Source organism: Dasypus novemcinctus, chromosome 26 (assembly GCF_030445035.2).
Source record: "Dasypus novemcinctus isolate mDasNov1 chromosome 26, mDasNov1.1.hap2, whole genome shotgun sequence".
Classification (NCBI taxonomy): Eukaryota; Metazoa; Chordata; class Mammalia; order Cingulata; family Dasypodidae; genus Dasypus; species Dasypus novemcinctus.
Genome location: NC_080698.1, coordinates 4,242,154 through 4,260,358, shown reverse-complemented (window position 1 = coordinate 4,260,358; position 18,205 = coordinate 4,242,154). Strand labels below are relative to the sequence as shown.

General features: G+C 46.1%; 1 pseudogene; it reads left to right on the top strand.

The window, feature by feature from the left end:
- The first annotated feature begins 484 nt into the window (after positions 1 to 484).
- Positions 485 to 1,435, top strand: LOC101410914 (RNA-binding protein 39 pseudogene; annotated as a pseudogene).
- Positions 1,436 to 18,205: the final 16,770 nt, after the last annotated feature.

Genomic DNA, 18,205 nt, shown 5'->3' with positions numbered 1-18,205 from the left:
TGTTTCCATTTTGGGACTCTTATTAATAACGCTGCTATGAACATTGATGTACAAGTTTTTGTATGAACATAAGTTTTCAATTCTCTCAGATATATACCTAGAAGTGAAATTGCTGGGTCATATGGTAATTCTATGCTTAACATTTTAAGGATCTGCCAAATGGTTCTGAAGTGGCTGAATCATTTTACCTCCCCACTAGCAAGGTTTGAGGGTTCTGGTTTCTCCACAGCCTCACCAACACAGATATGGTTAGGCTTTTAGACCATTGTTATTCTAGTGAATGTGTAGTGGTATCTCACTGTACTTTTAGCTGTACATTTCCCTAAAGTGGTAGGTTAAAAAATAAGCATACTTGGTCTGTATGTGTGAGTGAATGTGAGTACGGGAAGCAGCGGCCGCCCTTTCAGGGAACTTGGGGTGGCACCGGAGCTGCCCGAGCTCCTCTTTCCCGTTGTTCTTTTGATTTAGTGCTTCTAGCAACAGCATGAGCTGGCCAAGGCGTTTACGAGTGCCAGTCATAGTACAGGCGTCACAGGCAGAAAAAAACAGCTGCAGCAATAGTAATCTACGAAAGGGAAGAGCTGGACCTATGAAGTTTTCTCTGGTTTTGTTACACTTTAAGATAAATGAAGATATGCTTTGAGGAATCTTGGAGCCTTTTGGCAAGATTGAAAACTTCCAGCTCATGATGGATAGTGAAACAGGTAGATCCAAAGGATATGGGTTATTATGTTTTCTGATTCAGAATGTCCCCAGAAGGCTTTTGAACAATTTAATGGATCTGAGCTTGCCGAAGGCCAAGAGAATTTGGTCATGCCACTGTACGTACTGACGCTTCCAGTGCTAGTTCATTTTTGGACAGTGATGAGCTGGAAAGGACTGGATTTGACTTGGGAACAACTGGTTGTCTCCAATTAATGGCAAGACTTGCACAGGGTTCAGGTTTGCAGATTCCATCAGCAGCACAACAAACTCTATAAATGAGTGGTTCTTTGGCATTTGGTGCTATGGCAGAATTCTCTGTTTTAGATTTACAAACAAGACTTTCCCAAAAGACTGAAGCGTCCACTTCAGCTGCAGCTGCCTCTGTTCAACCACTGGCAACAAAGTGTTTCCAATTCTCCAACATGCTTAACCGTCAAACCAAAGATGTTGGAAGGGATACAGAGATTAAGGACAAGGTGATGGAAGAATGTAAAGAACATGGAGGAGTTATTCGTATTATGTTGACCTAAATCAGCTCAGGGCACTGTGTACGTGAAATGCCCATCAGCTGCTGCGGCCGTTGCTGCTGTGGATGCATTGCATGGCAGGTGTTTTGCTGGTAAAATGACACCGGCAGCATGTGGACCTCTTCCACTTTACCACAACCTCTTTCCTGATTTGGTGACAGCAGCACAACTACTGGTTCCAAGCAGACAATGAAGGAAGATATAGTCCCTTACATACATCACATTTTTTCTTTTTTGAGAATTCACCTTTTGTTTAGATAAAAATAGAGACAAGGGTCTCTCTTTTTTTTTTATTTTATTTTTATTCCATTTATTTAATTTTTATTCAATTCCTTCCTAGAGAGAATAAAAATGTTAACAGGAAAAAGTATATATTCTTTTAATTCCCATTCCTGTGGTTATGAGCTCATTGTAAATGGGACTTTTTGAAGATCTTATTTTTAGTTAAGGCGGGGCCAACTGAATCAGGCTAGGTCTTAAGCCTGTTGCAGGAGGCCTTACAAAGAGAAAGCGGTGAGAGGAGTAGAGTCAGCAAAGTCTGAAGAAGAAAGGAGAGGATGTCGCCATGTGACAGGAAAGCCAAGGAACCCAAGGACTGCCCACCCAGCCAGAACGCCGCCACACCCGGGAGAAAGGCTTTTAGCGTCTCAAACCGGGAGGCAATAAATTCCTGTTGTCATAACATTGGGTAGTATTTGTCATTGCAGATGGAAAACTAATGATGTTGGGTATCTTTTCCTGTGCTTTTTAGCCATCCATGTATCTTTTTTGGTGAGTGGTCTATTCAAATGTTTTGCCCATTTTTAATTGGTTTATCTTTGACTTAAGTGAATTCTTAATATATTTTATATTTTGGACACAAGTCCTTAATTGGCTATATAACTTGAAAATATATTCCTGCAGGCTGTGGCTGTTTTTCTCTCTTTCTCTCTTTCTCTCTCTCTCCTCTCTTTCTCTCGGTCCTGGGGCCAGAGATTGAACCCAGGACCTTGTATGTGGGAAGCTGGCGCTCAGCCACTGAACCACATCAGCTCCCCTGCTTGTCTTTTTATTTATTTATTTTTTAAAAAGATTTATTTATTTATTTCTCTCCCCTCCCTCCAGCCCCGCCCCTGTTGTCCATTCTCTGTGTCTATTTGCTGCGTCATCTTTGTCCACTTCTGTTGTCAGCAGCACGGGAACCTGTGCTTCTTTTTGTTGCGTTATCTTGTTGTGTCACCTCTCCGTGTGTGCGGCGCCATTCCTGGGCAGGCTGCACTTTCTTTTGCGCTGGACTGCTCTCCTTACGGGGCGCACTCCTTGTGCGTGGGGCTCCCCTACACGGGGGACACCCCTGCATGGCACAGCACTCCTTGTGCGCATCAGCACTGCGCATGGGCCAGCTCCACACCAGTCAAGGAGGCCCGGGGTTTGAACCGCAAACCTCCCATGTGGTAGGCGGACGCGATGCCCTAACCATTGGGCCAAGTCCGCCGCCTGTTTTTTATTTTTTAAATGATGTCTCTGGAAGTGCAAAAGTTTGACATTTTGATGAATTCCAATTTATCATTTTTTTCTTTTATGAATTCTTTATGTGTCATATCTAAGATATTTTGCCTAAGGTGACAAAAATTTTCTCTTTTGTTTCTTCAGGTTTTATAGTTTTAGGTTTAACATTTAAATCTGTGATCATTTGGAGTTAATTTTTATATATGCTTTCAGGTTAGAGTCTAAGTTTTTTTGTTTGTTTGTTTTTGTGTATGGATATCTAGTTGTCCCAGCATCATTTGTTGAAATTGAATTGCCTTGGCATTTTTGTTGAAAATCAATTGACCATAAATATAAGGGTTTTCTGGACTTTCTCTTGTGTTCCATTGATGTGTATGTCTGCTGTCATTATAACACATTGTGAACTATTGCAATTTTTTGTAAGTTTTGAAGACAGGTAGAATAAGTCCTCCATCTATATTCTTGTTCAAAATTGTTTTGTTCCTCTAAGTACTTAGCATCTGCATATAAGTTTTACTTTCAGATTTTCTATTTCTACAAAAAAAGTCTGCTAGGAGTTTGATGGAGATTGTGTTACATCTATAGTTCTTTTTGGAAAGAATTGCCATCTTACCTATATTGAGTCTTTCAAGTTATGAACATGGTGTATCTTTAAAAATTTCTCTCAGCAATGTTTTATAGTTTTTCAGGTCTTACACTTCTTTTGTTACATTTATTTCTAAGTCTTTTATTTTTTGATGCTATTATGAATTGAATTTTCTGCTTTATTTTTGAATTGTTCATTGCTAGTACAAGAAATGCAATCCCTTTTTTTGTCCTTTGACATTCCTAAATTCATTTATTAGCTAGAGTCAGTTTTTGTAAATTCATTAGGATTTTCCCGATACAGGCTTACATCATCTACAAATACAGTTTTCTCTCTTCTTTTCCATTCTGGATGCCTTTATTCTTTTTCTTGCCTATTGACTGGCTAGAACTTCCAGTATAACATTGAATGGAAGTGGTGAGAGCAGATATCCTTGCTTTGTTCCCAAACTTTGCGGAAACACCTTTATTCTTTTACTATTAAGTATAATGTTTTGCTGTAGGTTTTTCACAGATGTTTTTATCTGGTTGAGTTTCTTTGTATTCCTAGTTTGTTGACAGTTTTGTCATGAACGGGAATTGAGTTCTGTGGAATGCCTTTTCTGCATGTGCTGACATGACGGTGTGGTTCCTGCCCTCTGTTCTATTAATACAATATATTGCATTAATTAATTTTTGGGTGATAAACCAACCATGCATACCTTGGATAAACCCCACTTGGTCATGGCATATAATCCTTTTTATATTTTGCTGGATTCAGTTTCCTAATACGTTGTCATTTTGTGTCTGTGTTCACGAGGGATGTTGTCTGTAGTTTTCTTTTCATAAAGTCTCTGGCCTCATAGCAAGAGGATGCAGTGTTCTCTTTTCTGAAAGAGTTTGTGAATGTTCATTATTTTTCTTCAAACACGTAATACTTCCATGTACATTTCCTACAAGCATCAACTCCCCAAAGAGAAACCATACAGCCCTGATACATTAACTGCTCATTGCCCGTCACTATCCCCGGGCAGCCTGTACCCTACACCCATCACGCACTAAGGGGCACCTGTATTCTAAACCCTACACCCACCATTCACTAAGGGGCAGCCTGTACTCTAAAGCCTACACCCATCATGCACTGACTGGGCAACCTGTACTCTAATTCCCCTCTCTATGGGCTTGCATATCCTCTTATTTTCTCTTCGTCGTTAACTTTGGACCTAGATTTAACAACCTAAATCTGTAACAACCTTGTTTGCTTTGATTTTAACTTCAGTAGAATCCCTGATCTACGTTCCTATACTCCTTTCATCCCCCCATCTTTATGTAGTTCTTGTCACAAATGACATGTTTAATATTATGAGTCCAAAACAACTGATTTATCGTTACATTTTGTGGTTTGCCTTTTAGTTCCCGTAGGAAGTAAAAAGTGGAGTTATAAACCAAAAATAACATAATACTGGTATTTATGTTTGCTTCTGCCCCTATCTTTACTGGAGATCTTTATGTCCTTAGATGTCAGTTAATTGTCTAGTGTCCTTCCCTCTCAACCTGCAGAACTCCTCTTGGCGTTTCTCGTAGGGCCAGTCTAGAGCTTCTCCAGGTCTCCTGCTCTTGTCCTTCACCCCACACCTAGCCTACATCTTTCAGTTGCAAGCGTGGCCCTGGTGTCTGAATCTGCAACAGTCGCCCGGCACATGCCCAGCTTTTATGAGCGCTCAGTATCTGTGGAATGAGTCAGTGAACCAAATCACAGAAGAGGCCATGCCAGGGGCTTGCCACACAGGAGCACATGAATGGACATTTGGATTCACCGAGACTGGTTAAAAGGCCTTCTTCAGTGTGCTTAGGGAGGTAAGAAGGGCACAGCTGACACAGGACCACCTGGAAGCCCTGGTAAGTTCCACTTTCATCTCATTGGCCAGAAGTGTCATATGACCAACCCTTGTTCCAAAGGATGCTGGGAAATATAGTCTTCAGCTTGTCCTGTACCACCCAGCTCCCATCAAGGAAATTAGCATTCTGAATTGAAAGGAGAAATGAGGAGGATGGATACTGGGTGGGTGACCATCAGTTTCAGCACCCAGACCATGAAAAAGAAATGACTAGCATTCCAGACGCCCTCGTGTGCCCCCCATCCAGGCTGTATCTGACCCAAGGGTAACCACAACCTGACTTCTTATAATGTAGCTTCTTGTTGCCTCTTCTTCAACCTGACATGAATTGGATCACACTGAGTGTGTTCTTTTATATCTGGCTTCTTTCACTTGCAGCATGAATATTAAAGAAAAGAAAAACATTATCCAAACAGCTTTTCTTACAAGTGATTTATTAACCCAAAATGGAATTATCCACCTCCATTCACTGAGTTAGTCATTAACTACCCATTTGCCCTTCAGCCATGGACAGTCAAGAGAAATGACCACCACCAGCCTATCCAGATCAGTAGGAATAGGAATGCATTCTTCCTCGTGGGAGATACTAAAAACATTTTAAAATCAGAGCTGTTCGAGAACGGAATGACAGACACAGAATGGATGGTCCTAGGGCTGGCTGGAGCAGGATCACAGGGTACTTGCTGGGCCAGACCTAATTTTCAGTTGCTATGAAAAAGATCTGGGGGGCAGTGTCCTCAGTGAGGGGTCTGAATGACAAGGCAGCAAGAGGCAAGGGCTCCAGCCAGCAGCGACTTACCCTATCTCCATAGGGCGCTGGCAGAATGCTAGCAGTGCTCTTTGCTGGAACAGCATGAAGCCTGGGCAGCCGCCAGGGAGACTGGGACCACAGGCCTGCTGGTGTGAGGAGGACCCACCTCGGCTTGTCTGTCTTCAGGAAGGGGAGACTTGTCTGTCCCCTTATGGACATGAGGAGACTGGACACGTGGCAGTGCGGACCCTGCAGCTGGGGTTGGCATGTGGTTAACTGAGCAGAGTGTCCGGGGCCGTCAGGACATCCATGTCAAAACAGCTGGAGCTTATTTCCTTAGGGCGGTCTTGCAAATAAGAATTCACTAAATTTCCAGTTCACAATTCTTTTTAGCTTTCCCATCCTGCTACAAAAATGAAAGTGTGTTACGCATTATATAAAAAATAAAAATAAAAGCAGGATGGAGCAAGTCGATTCAGCGTTCATGACCACTCTCCCCAAAATAGTTGTCCTATACTTGCTGCCAACCCCCTCTCCCTCACCTGCCTGTGCTGTAGGGACCAGCAGAGCTTTCCCAGCCTCCCTTGCAAGAGGGGTGGCCATGAGACCCAGTTCTGGTCAATGAGATTTGGGTGGAATTCTGCTGTGGGAGAGAGTACAAGAATTTGGAGAAAGGCTTTGATTTTCTGATAAAAAGGGACAGCTGCAGCTGGCTCTGGCCTTCCCCTTTCTTCCTGTCCCTGACTACGGGCATGATGCCTGGAATAGGAACTGCCATCTTGCAACCACAAAGTCGAGGCCAAGAGAATCACAGCCATGCTGGCACTGGACCTCATGAGCTGCTGAGCAAATGCTAACAGCTGCCTGCTCAAGGCTTTTTCTGCAAAAAAATGGAAAATGCTGGTTATTCATTGTGCTTACTTATAGCTAAAAGCACTCCTAACTGGTGCAACTAGTGTGAACCATTACTTATCATGAGTAGGCTAACAGGGAATTGAAGATTGTGTGAGTCTAGTCAATGTATCAGAAAGAAGATGTGGAAACTTCTTGACAAAAGTAAGAAAGTTGTCGAAGACTACGGGGGCCCAGACAAACGGACACAGGAGCTGACTTGAAGGACCTTTCACTGGCCAAAAATGGGACCATTTCAGCATCAAAAAGAACAACGGATTAAAACGTGTTGAAAATGGATAAATAAAGGGATAGCATCCAGCACTTATGTGTTCTGTATGAATTGTGTTTCAGATTAACCACAGAAATGACGAGGACTTCTTTAAAAAAGAATTCCAGCTAACAAAGGCAGAAGGAATGAGAGAACTGGGAAATCTCAATTTCACAGCACTTGATGAAATGATGGATCTCAGCAGCCACCACAAGAAACCACCAGGTGAAAGGCTGACAAGGGAGCTGTTTATATTGTCTGGATCAGGCTGACAACACTTGGACCCGCTCCTCAGTTTCTACCTCTAAAAGTGGAGCAGCCAGACCCAAGATGCCTGATGATGTCATGCAACAAGAAGTACAAAACATCTCCCGTGAAGGTCCTAGCCAGAAACATTTTTAGCAAAAATCTAATCCAGTGGATAGGAAATAGAAGAACAGGTTAAATGACACCAGGGAGGAAACAAACAGCCAAGTCCAGGATGTGGGGTATTTTATAAGACAAATGACTCATTTCTGCTCCCTGACTGGGTGACATAAAAAGAGAGAAGAGAGAAAACTGTTATAGAGTATAAGAGACTTAAGAGTTTTTTCAGTCGAATACCATGTATAGATCTTGTTTGGATTCTTATTTGAACAAAATAACTATAAAAATTATTTGAAATAATTAGGAAAACTTGAATATGTTCTGGGTATTATATCACATGATAATGGCATTTTGGTTATGTTAAAAAGTGTTCTTCAAGGCCTAGAGCCTCAGGGTGCCTAAGAGTTACCTCCTGAGAGCCTCTGTGTTGCTCAAATGTGGCCAGTCTCAAAGCCAAACTCAGCAAGTAAATGCGTTGCCTTCCACTCCAGCATGGGACATGACTCCCAGGGATGAGCCTCCCTGGCGCTGAGGGAATTACTACAAAGTACCAGCTGATGATGTAACTAGAAAATGACCTTGAATAAAAGGGTCAACTTGGACCAGCAGAATGTCTCAGTCTACATATAATACCAGGAGTTAAAAATGCTTTTTGACCTGAATCAAGGGGGAAATGGAAAAGACAAATGAGTTTGTATGGCTATGAGTCTCCAAAAAGAGCCAGGAGGTTATCAGAGGGGTTGCCCTTATGCACACCTCAGTAGAGTCCCAGAGACAGATAAAGTAGATACAACCCTGGGTATTGGTTCTTCTGAGGGCAACAGAGACCCACAGGTTCTATGGTCATGTCAGATGGAGTTCAGTGCCATGTCAGTTGACCCTTCTTTGGAGTTTGTGTTTCTGTGTGATGGAGCTGGACTCAGATGTGATCTTTTTTCACAAGCCTCTCCTGTTACTTTTACCAGAACTGTAGTTGGTGCTGGGGTTTAATATATACCCAGGGGATCCGAATCTCTGGACTGACCATATGATAGCCAGGCCCTGAGCCTCAACAATCTTCAGCTCCTATGCTCTGGTTTATTGGACTTACCCCACTCAGCTAACATGGAGTTGAAGAAGGTCAACCACCACACCATGGAGCCAAGAGTGCCTACAACTGAAAGCAGGAGGATTGCATCCAGCATCCATGTGGAATCTAAGCCCCCTCTTGATATAGATATGGAGTGGACACAACCATTCCAAGGTCCACAGGATGGAGGTATAGAATATGGATTAGAGTGGACTTACTGATATTCTATTCATGAACTATAATGATTAATAATCAAAGAAAATGTGGCATTGGTGTGGAGAAAGTGGCCATGGTGGCTGCTGGGTGTGGGGAATGGGAGGAAGAGATGAGATGTGGCGGTGTTTTCGAGACTTGGAGTTGTCCTGGGTGATGCTGCAGGGACAGTTATCAGGCATTGTATGTCCTCCCATGGCCCACTGGGTGGCACGTGGGAGAGTGTGGGCTATGATATGGACCACTGACCATGAGGTGCAGTGATGCTCAGAGATGTACTCACCAAATGCAATGAATGTCTCATGATAATGGAGGAGATTGTTGCTATGGGGGGAGGAGTGGAGTGAGGGGGTTGGGGGGTATATGGGGACCTCATAATTTTTGAATATAATTAAAAATAAATAAATTTTTAAAAAAAGTGTTCTTCTCTGTTGTAGATACCTAAGGAAGTATTTATGGATGAAATGAAATGATACCTGGAGTTTACTTTAAAATATTCCAGCAAAAGCCAAACAAAAATTGCACATACAAGGCAGGGAGGGATTGGAAATAGAGGATAGGTGATAGGCAAAGGGGTTCATCATATTTTTCTCCCCACTTTCATACATGGTTGTACACATTGTATGAAAGGATTTTTAAAAAACTATTTGATTTGATTTTCCTGTCATTCTAGGTGTCAGTAGCAACAAAAATGAGAAAGCAATTTTTAAAAAATCCTGTCACAAGATCCCAAATTCTATTTCCTCCTGTAATAGTGTTAGTTTCGTTACAGCAAGGTCAAGGTCTGTAAGATTTTAGGAAAACTTTAGAGAGCCCAGGCCTTCTGCCTAAGACGCCTTCCATGCCCTTGTCCACTTGTGGGATCTCCAGAATGGTTCTCCCCTCTGTTCCCCTGTCTTCCCAAGAGCACTTTCTCTTCTTGTTGACTTCCAGTAACTTGTCCGCCTTCGTCCTCCAGACTGCAAGTCTCCCACCCCCAAACCAAGGATCGGTTCCTATTCTCTACAATCCTTGCACTTAGGAGGGTGCTGACATATAGAAGAGGCTCAGTACGTTTTGGGCGGAATGTGTACGCAGAACCCAATCCACTGTCGATTATACCTGGGGAGTCTGAAACCCCAAGGGTTAAGTTTCTGGGCCAGGACCACAACTTTTCAGAATCAGAAATATTTCTGAGCACTTACATCTTCTGGTCCCTAATTCAGTGCTGCTTCTAAATCTCATTTCTGATTCCAGAGTTCTTCCTCTTTATGAGCAGGTCCTTCCTCTACCATTGCCAAATGTGCCGTTACCAAAGCACACCCAATCCCAATTCTCATGATAAACTCAAAGTGTTCTCTGCCATTACACCTTTGTATATTTCTAATAGACATTACTCAAATTGTATTAGGCAGAGGAGATTATGAATAATTATGTAACACCAACACGATATTGTTTTTAATAATACTAAGTAGAATCCTTAGGGTTCATGCTTTTAGAACTATTAAATCTTCCTTTTTTCTGCTCTAGCATCTAATTTTTTTTTTTTTATTTCTCTCCCCTTGCCCGCCCCCACCCCCAGTTGTCTGCTCTCTGTGTCCATTTGCTGTATGTTCTTCTGTGTCCTCCTGGACTCCTATCAGCGGCATCCGGAATCTGTGTCTTGTTTTGTTGTGTCATCTTGCTGCATCAGCTCTCCGTGTGTGCGGTACCATTCCTGGACAGCCTGCACTTTTTTCACACTGGGTGGCTCTCCTTATGGGGTGCACTCCTTACACGTGGAGCTCCCCTACATGGGGGACACCTCTGTGTGGCATAGCACTCGTTGCGCGCATCAACACTGCATGTGGGCCATCTCACCACACGGGTCAAGAGGCCCTGGGTTTGAACCCTGGACCGCACATGTGGTAGGTGGACGCCCTATCCATTGGGCCAAATCCACTTCCCTCTAGCATCTAATTTGCATCATCAAGAAGTGGAAAATAGGCAATGCCTTCAGTGTTTCTTGAGTTTGGGTCCCAAAATTATGGGCATGCACCATGGTGTACATGGCAGCCCACTGCTGACTGAAAGTAGCCTTGATGTGCTCTGAGCCTCATTGACTGCTCTGAACCAGCCTTGACCAGAAGGCATACTCAACTGCTCCCCCAAGTCCACCCAGGATTCAGGGAAGACCTATTTTTTTCCTGATACTCCCTCAAATTACAAACCCCAGTGCTGCAAAGCAGCCCAGATTTCCATCTCATACCCTCATTGCTTACTTCTACGTCCTGGGTTCTAAGCATAGATATTGCATCATCTGACCTACCGTCTGGGTTGGAAGCCTCCTTTGTGTTCCCATAACACGCTACAGGTTGCCTGGCGTGGTTCTGCCAGCACGCCACTACGGCTGTTTCTTAGTGTTGAGGTAGCATCGTGTTGCCTCTGCAACCTTCTTCCATTGCAGCCCCGGTGTCCTGCACTTGGTAGCTACTTAGGAAATACTGGCTTAGTGGATAGATCAGTAGTTGAATGAATGGAGAATGATTTAAAAGTCCAATAATTGATGCCCCAAAGTGAAACCATTCTACTTGTTAAGGTGTTAAAAAATACCTTTTGTTTTCAAGAATAATGTTGAAAGAGGAGTCTCCAGGAAGTGACTGAATGATTGAAGAGGAGAAGTGGAACGAGTTATGCAAGCACCCCCCATCTCTCTTTCTTCCTCCCTCCCTCTCTCCCTCTCTTTCTCTGTCTTTATATCTTTGTTCTCCAGTTTGTTCTTTTTCTTTCTCTCTCACTTTTCTTCCTCCCTCCCTCCCTTCTTCCTCCCTTCTTCCTTTCTTCTTTTCTCTCTTCCTCCCTCCCTCCCTCCTTTCTTTGTCTTTATCTCTTTTGTTCTCCCATTTGTTCTTTCTCTCTCTGTCTCCCCCTCTTCCTCCCTCCCTCTCTTCTCTCCCCCAACCCTCGCTCTTTCATTCTTTCTTCCAACTACAATGATTCTACATGTTCTCCTCATCCAGTTCCCGATTCTGCCTCTTTGAATAGAGGAAAGTGGAGGTGTGGATGTTGGTGAAAGGAGCAAAGACTGCCCAAGAGCAGAGCCCTCCTCTTCCAGCTCTGCTGGGGCCCTGCTCACCTGGAGGAGGACTAAGCTCTCATCCCCAGCCGGCTCTTCCTTTCTGGGACCCTTTGCCTGGAACTGACGCTAATTAGTACATGGCAATCTGCAATGAGGAGGATGGGTGTGGAATGGTTATGATAATCCCCATATTTCTTAAGCAGTAAACTCTTAATTATTCAAGGTAATGGAGTATTTATGGGGGCTCAGAGTCTAGGGAAACCCAAACTGAGAGTAAAAACAGATCATTTCTTTCACACCAGGGACCTGAATCTAACTCCACACCAAATAAAACCAGTCCAAAGGGCATAATTCAGTGTGCAGGGGCTGCTAATCCTGGTCATAAACTAGGGGCGGGAGGCAGGGGGGAAATCACTAACATATGCTTGGACTAAACCAAATGAGGTTGAAAGAACAGGAAATGTACTGTCCCCAGCTCTCTCCAAATTCAGGCGTGAATAGCTCAACTCGGTAATATTCTAAAGGCATCTTTCAACAGATACACTTATTAGTCTAGTAGGAAAGTATGTTTTACTGTCATTGTCATCATTATAGTCAATATCTACAATCACTTGCCCAGCTGAAAGACCATTTGGGAAGGGAGAAAGCCTAGGGAATCTTGAAGCTGTGTCCAGGGCTCAGAGCCAGCCACCCCATCATCTTGAGCACTGGGGACACAAAAACCTCTAGGCCATGTCTTGCCCTCAAGAGGGCTACAGCGCATTGCTGCCAAGTTGCCGTGGAGTATGTGCCAGGCCGTGGCGTGGACACGGAAGAACATTGGGAGGAAGGGAGAACATGTCACCAAGCAGGCGTGTGCACTGCTGCTCACTGGTACCCAGTTTGGGCCTCTGCGATGCTTTCATAGCCTCCAGAGCTTAAATTCCCGAGGGCAGAAGCCCCGTGTATTTTGTTCACAACTGTGGGCGAAGCACCTTTCACTGGTGCAAGACACAGAGTAAGAGCTTGCTCAATATTTGCTGAACGATTGCTCCAGTGGGCGTACTGTGTCGTGTATATTTGGGGAAAGAAAACAGAGAAGCAAAGAAGTGAACTGATATGTCTGAGGCGGTGGTCAGAATTTGGTCCACATGGTTTTTATAGTTAATTGCTCATAAAATGTAATAACTGAGCTGTCCTGGTGTTCCTCTTATGTCTGGAAGGTGGGAAATAGAGAAGCACATGCTGAAGTGGCTTATTCATATAATGCAGAACTAAAGATAAGCCTTGACTCAAGGTCCAAAGAGTGGTAACTACTATCCACAACATTGTAGACATGAAGGACATTTTTAGGAGGAAGAGAAGCGTGGGTTTTGAGATCTTCGGCTGTGAAATGACATTCGCCAAGCCTCTTTCTGTTCGGCTCTGCTCCTTCCTGGCTTTGAAGCCACAGTACATGTCAGTTCATTTTGTTATATTATTAGAGGACAGAACAAGGAATTTATGTAGGTCAGAGAATATTTTAAAATTTTGAACAGAAGAGCTGCTAATGAATTTAGTTTGGGGTGTCTTGCCACCAGAAAAACGACAGACCTTTCTAAACACCTTTAGCTGTTTGCACATCAAGAAAAGTCACGCATTTTCTCCCTGCCAAAAGTGCCAAAAAAAAAAAAAAAAAAGGCTGCGTGCAGTCGCGCTCCTGATGCTTTGAGGACTGGGGCTGCTTTTAAATTCAGCATAAACTGTGGGAATCCGGAGGACCCCGGGAAGGCTCCCCCGGGGGGGGCTCACGAAGGCAGTGCCCTGGCGAGCCTCCCTCACGGGCGCAGAACGAAATCCGAGGCCTGGGCGCACCCTCGCCCGCGGGCCGCGGCCTGCATTTCGTTCCGTTCTTACCGGGGCTTACGATGTCTGCCCAGGAATGCCTGCCTCCGCTGCAGCAGCTCCCGTTAGCCCCCTCCCAGGCTCTGGCTGACGCTCCTGGTTTGCGTTCCAGCATGGAGTAGCGTCGTCTGCACGGCAAGTCCTGGCGGCTGTTCTCCGTGGGCAGTTTCCCCGGGGCTTCCTGCGAGAAGGCGGGCCAGAGTCCGTAGGTCTGGGGCTCTTTAAAGCAGCCTCGGCCTGCTCTGTGTGTCTGCAGATCCCCGCGAGCCTTACCCAGGACTCTGAGCTGCAAACCAGGGAGCGGAGCTGCCCCCGAGGCTGGACGCTGGGGCAGCCGTCCCCGTGCCAGCGCGGCCCGGGCCCTGGCTTGGCACCTGCATTACGGGGAGACGAGCCTCCCTCCCTTGGGGGCTGCCGAGGCGAGGGTTACGTGAGTGAGGCCATGAAGAAGGCTTAGAAACCACCAGAAAGCCTCCTGGTGCCAAAGCAGCACGTTCAGTTCTAGACTCCTCGAGAAATCAGATCCAAAGCAAAGAGCTTAAACCTGAACCCAGGCAGTCCCGGGCTCCGGCTGCCGCGCAGCAGCTGTGAACGTCTCACAGGTGCCTCCACCACCGGCGGCTCCCTTTGCACCATGTTACCTTTTCTCTTCTACAGAAACCCACACACCTGGCTCAAGGACGTAGGGTTCAGCATTTTCCCTGTAGTGTTACTTGTACAAGCAGAAAAAAATTTAAATACCCTAAACGTCCACAAATAGCTTAAAAAATAAAGATCCAAATAATGGAAGAGTACAGAGCCAAAACGATGGGGTAGCTCTCCATCTTCTGACACAGACATTTCCTCCAAGCATACTGTTGAGTGAGAAAAAGCAAATCACAGGTGACACAAGAAGTACCGTTTAGGTAAAAACCAAATACAAAGCAAGCCGAGGATTTCTCTGGGTGTATATCCATGTGTGTATAAATAAGAGCGTGGCCAAGTGTAACTTCAGCTTTCCTGGCAATGTTTTGAATTTTTTTCTAGTGCTTTTTGCATATAAAGTGAAAGACATCACACATAACATATTTATGTATAATATCTAATTTATATAGCAGTGTGTAAGAGCTTATGATATGATAAATTTATTATCGAAATAATTTTTAAAATAAATTTACTGTAGTAATTTATGATTTTTATTTATGCAACATATAATCTATATATACATCAAAAAAGAATCCCTTGGGGTGTCTGTTAAGGATGCAGATTTCTGGGTCTTGCCCTCTCCCCTCTGATTCCTGCTTGATTTGGGGAGGACCTAGGAACCTGCATTTTTAGCAAGGCTATTCTGTTCAGATGGTCCACTCTGAGAACGTTTCCATTTCTACACCTCTTCTCCTGCTTGAGGCACACGTGACCGCTCAGGGGCCCTTAAACCACAATCCTGATGCAGCCGGTCTGGGGTGGGCCCGGGATGCTGTGTCCCCAACAAGCTGCCACCGCCGGTCCTCGGACCCCACGGGAAAGTTTGCCTGGAGTTAGGCTTTGAAACGGGGGAAAGTCACTGGGTGCCTGGAGGACCTCGGAAGAGGAGGGCAGACGTGTGGCGCAGAAGCAAGGGCCCTGTGGCCAGGAGTGGCGGGGACCGGTCTGCCTATAGTGGGGCGAGGGAGCCCGGGGACCCCCGAGAGCCAGCCTAAGGGCCTGGTGCTCGGCCCACCAGCTCCTGGTGGCTTTGGGTGGAAGCCCCCGGCGCCCCCGGCGCCCCCGCCGCAGTGGGGAGGGGAGCGTGTGGGGTCGAGCCAGGAGGGACAAGGCGCTGTCCGGGTGCAGGTGCCTGAAGGGCAGGGGGTGACCCAAGGCCGGGCCTCTCCCAGGCCACCAGCCCCAGCCGGCGGCGGCGGTTCAGACTCCCCTCCTGGGCGGAGACCTGGTCCCGGAGTATACCGCACTGGACCGAGGGCCACTTTCCACACTGGGGGGCTTGTCTTCGGAAGGCCGGCATCGCTTTTCTTTGTGTAAAATGCACGTTTTCCAACTTGATGGAAGAAGAAAGCTTCAAATTCACCGGATCCGGACTGGCCCGGGCAGCATCTGAGAGGTCTTGGAGAGAGCGCTGGCGATCAAGGTCAGGAGGAGAAGGTGGGATTGGGGCCGGCAGGGATGAGCATCACAGAACCCTCGTGCTCCCGGGTGGCGCTGGCCTCCCATGGAGGTTGTCGACTGCAAAGCTAACTAAATTCTTAGCTTCACTTTGCAAGAGATGGTACCACCCAATTCCCCCCAAAACTCTTATCTGAAGTGACTTCAGGATGGCAGGGACCCATCAGCACCCATTTTGCAGCTCTGGTGGGCTCCCAAGCAGCTTTTCCCATTTGGGGGGGCCCTTCCCCTCCTGCAGATACCCAGGGTACAGGGTGGGATCTCAAGGGTGTACCTGGGAACACCATGGCAGGGGAAGCATGGGTGGTAGGTCTCCAAAGTGGACAAAATGTGACAGTGCCACAACCTCAGAACCCCTGCATATTTGTTCTATATTAGTAGCTGCTTATTTTGAGTTGTTTGGAGATTCCTGTGCAATCTGTTTTAATTGCATCTGGAGGAAATACAAGCAGGCACTGCATCAGAATTTGACAGCCCAGCTTCCACTGAACTTAGTAGGATTATGCTTGCAAGTGACCAGTTAGATGTGAAATTGAGATCCATTTCTGCGGGAGTAGTGAGATTATGGGTTGCTGTATCTTTTACACTTGGATCTTGATGGTGCCACTGCCTTTTTCTTTTAACTAATCAAGTTTATTGATACATATTAATAAAGCATACTATTTACACAAATGTCTTTTCAGTTAAAAACAAAATATATCATTTATACTTGAACATTTTCTAAATAAGGAATTTAATTATTTTAATCAAATATTTTTTTCCTAATTGGAAGAGAAACACATGCCATTATAGAAAATAGAGAAAGTACGATAAAGAAAATAAAAATCACCCATCATCTCTACACATAGATGTTTATATTTTGCAGTATGTTAAAGAAGAAATTTAATGAACACTTTAAAATAAGTTTTTTTGGGAACGATTTTAAATTTATGGAAAGCTGGCAAAGATAATACAGAGATTCCATATCTCCTTCCCTCGGCTTCCCCAAATGCTAACACCTTACATAACTGTGGTACATTGGTCAAAGCTAAGACAGTAACATTGTTACAGTACTGTTAGCTGAAACAACAGTGTCTATTTGGATTTCACCAGTGTTTCCACTTGTCCTTTTTCTGGTCCAGGATCCCATTCAGGATCCAACATAGCATGGACTTACTGCTCAGTTTTCCTAGCTCCCTTCTCCCCAAGGGTAATGTGCGAAACAGAGTATGTTGTGCCCACACGTTTGATTTTTTTTTTTTTTGAGCTGCAGAATTAAGTGTTGGACATCGACAACCTGGCGTCAGAGGGTGGGGCGGTGGGGAGTTCACTGTGAGCTGGCCTCAGGCTGACCCCAAGGGGTCCAGGAGGATGACCGGGGCAGGGACCCTCCAGCTGAGCGTGAGCCGTGGCAGATGTTCCGACAGGGCAGGCCACCCAGCAGAGGACACAGCCTGGACAGAGGCCCCGTGGTGGGAAAGGGAAGAGGTGCCTCCTGGACGGGGCTGAGCAGATGGGTGGGTTCACACTGCATTCAAAGAGATGTCCGCCGAAGACTAAAATGAACCGTAGCCCTTGCCAATAGCACGCTGAAGCTGGGGAGGGCCCGGTGGGCACTGGAGGAAGTGTAACCGGCAAGGCCAGGAGCTTGGCCCATGTCAGGGGAGCAAAGCACCCTCCTTTCCAACCAGAGCGACCGGGGACCCTGGGTGGCGACAGGCTGGACCAACCCACGGGCTGAGGGAGAGGAAGGCAGCTTCCTTGGAGACCGCGAACGGCCCTGAGCCGTGGTTTTGATCAGGAGCCTGCTGGAGGGGGGCTGTAGTTTCTGCTCCGGCCCCAAGCTCGGCTTCGTCGGGACTGCTCAGCCCTGCCGTCCGTGCGGAAGGACGCGTCCTCCCCAGCTGCAGGGCTCAGCAGAGCAGGCTGCTTACCTGCACGTCTGCTCTCGGGCCACTTGGCAGCCAACTCCCAGGAGAGCCGACGGGCTCAGGGAAGTTTTGGGGCCCACCGGAGCTCGGCTCTTTCACAAGGGGCCAGGGAACCGTTCTTGCAGTTCCGCCAGGCAGGGCGGTAGACCTGGGGCTGCCTCTGTGATGAACGTGACCTCCAGGAGCCTGCACTCCAGCATTCCCCACGCTCTCACCAATTTCTAGAAGGACTGGTAGAGCCAGAGAGGAGGATCTGCTCCTTGACGTGCCCTGACTCCCAAGGCCACGCACAAAGAGCTGTGCCACGCAGGGGCCATGGGAGACTAGGAGCCCCGGGCTGCATGCCAACAGCCCCGACGATGGCAGGTGTCCACCGGGGTGATTTTGTTCTTTCCTGCAGCCATCCTCTAAGGATGCTAATAAGCCGGGCCCCAGGGTAGGCAGTGGCAACCCCGAGGTGAATAAGACACACGACGTTCTCTCCAGGGATCCGCCTTCACTGTCAAGGCG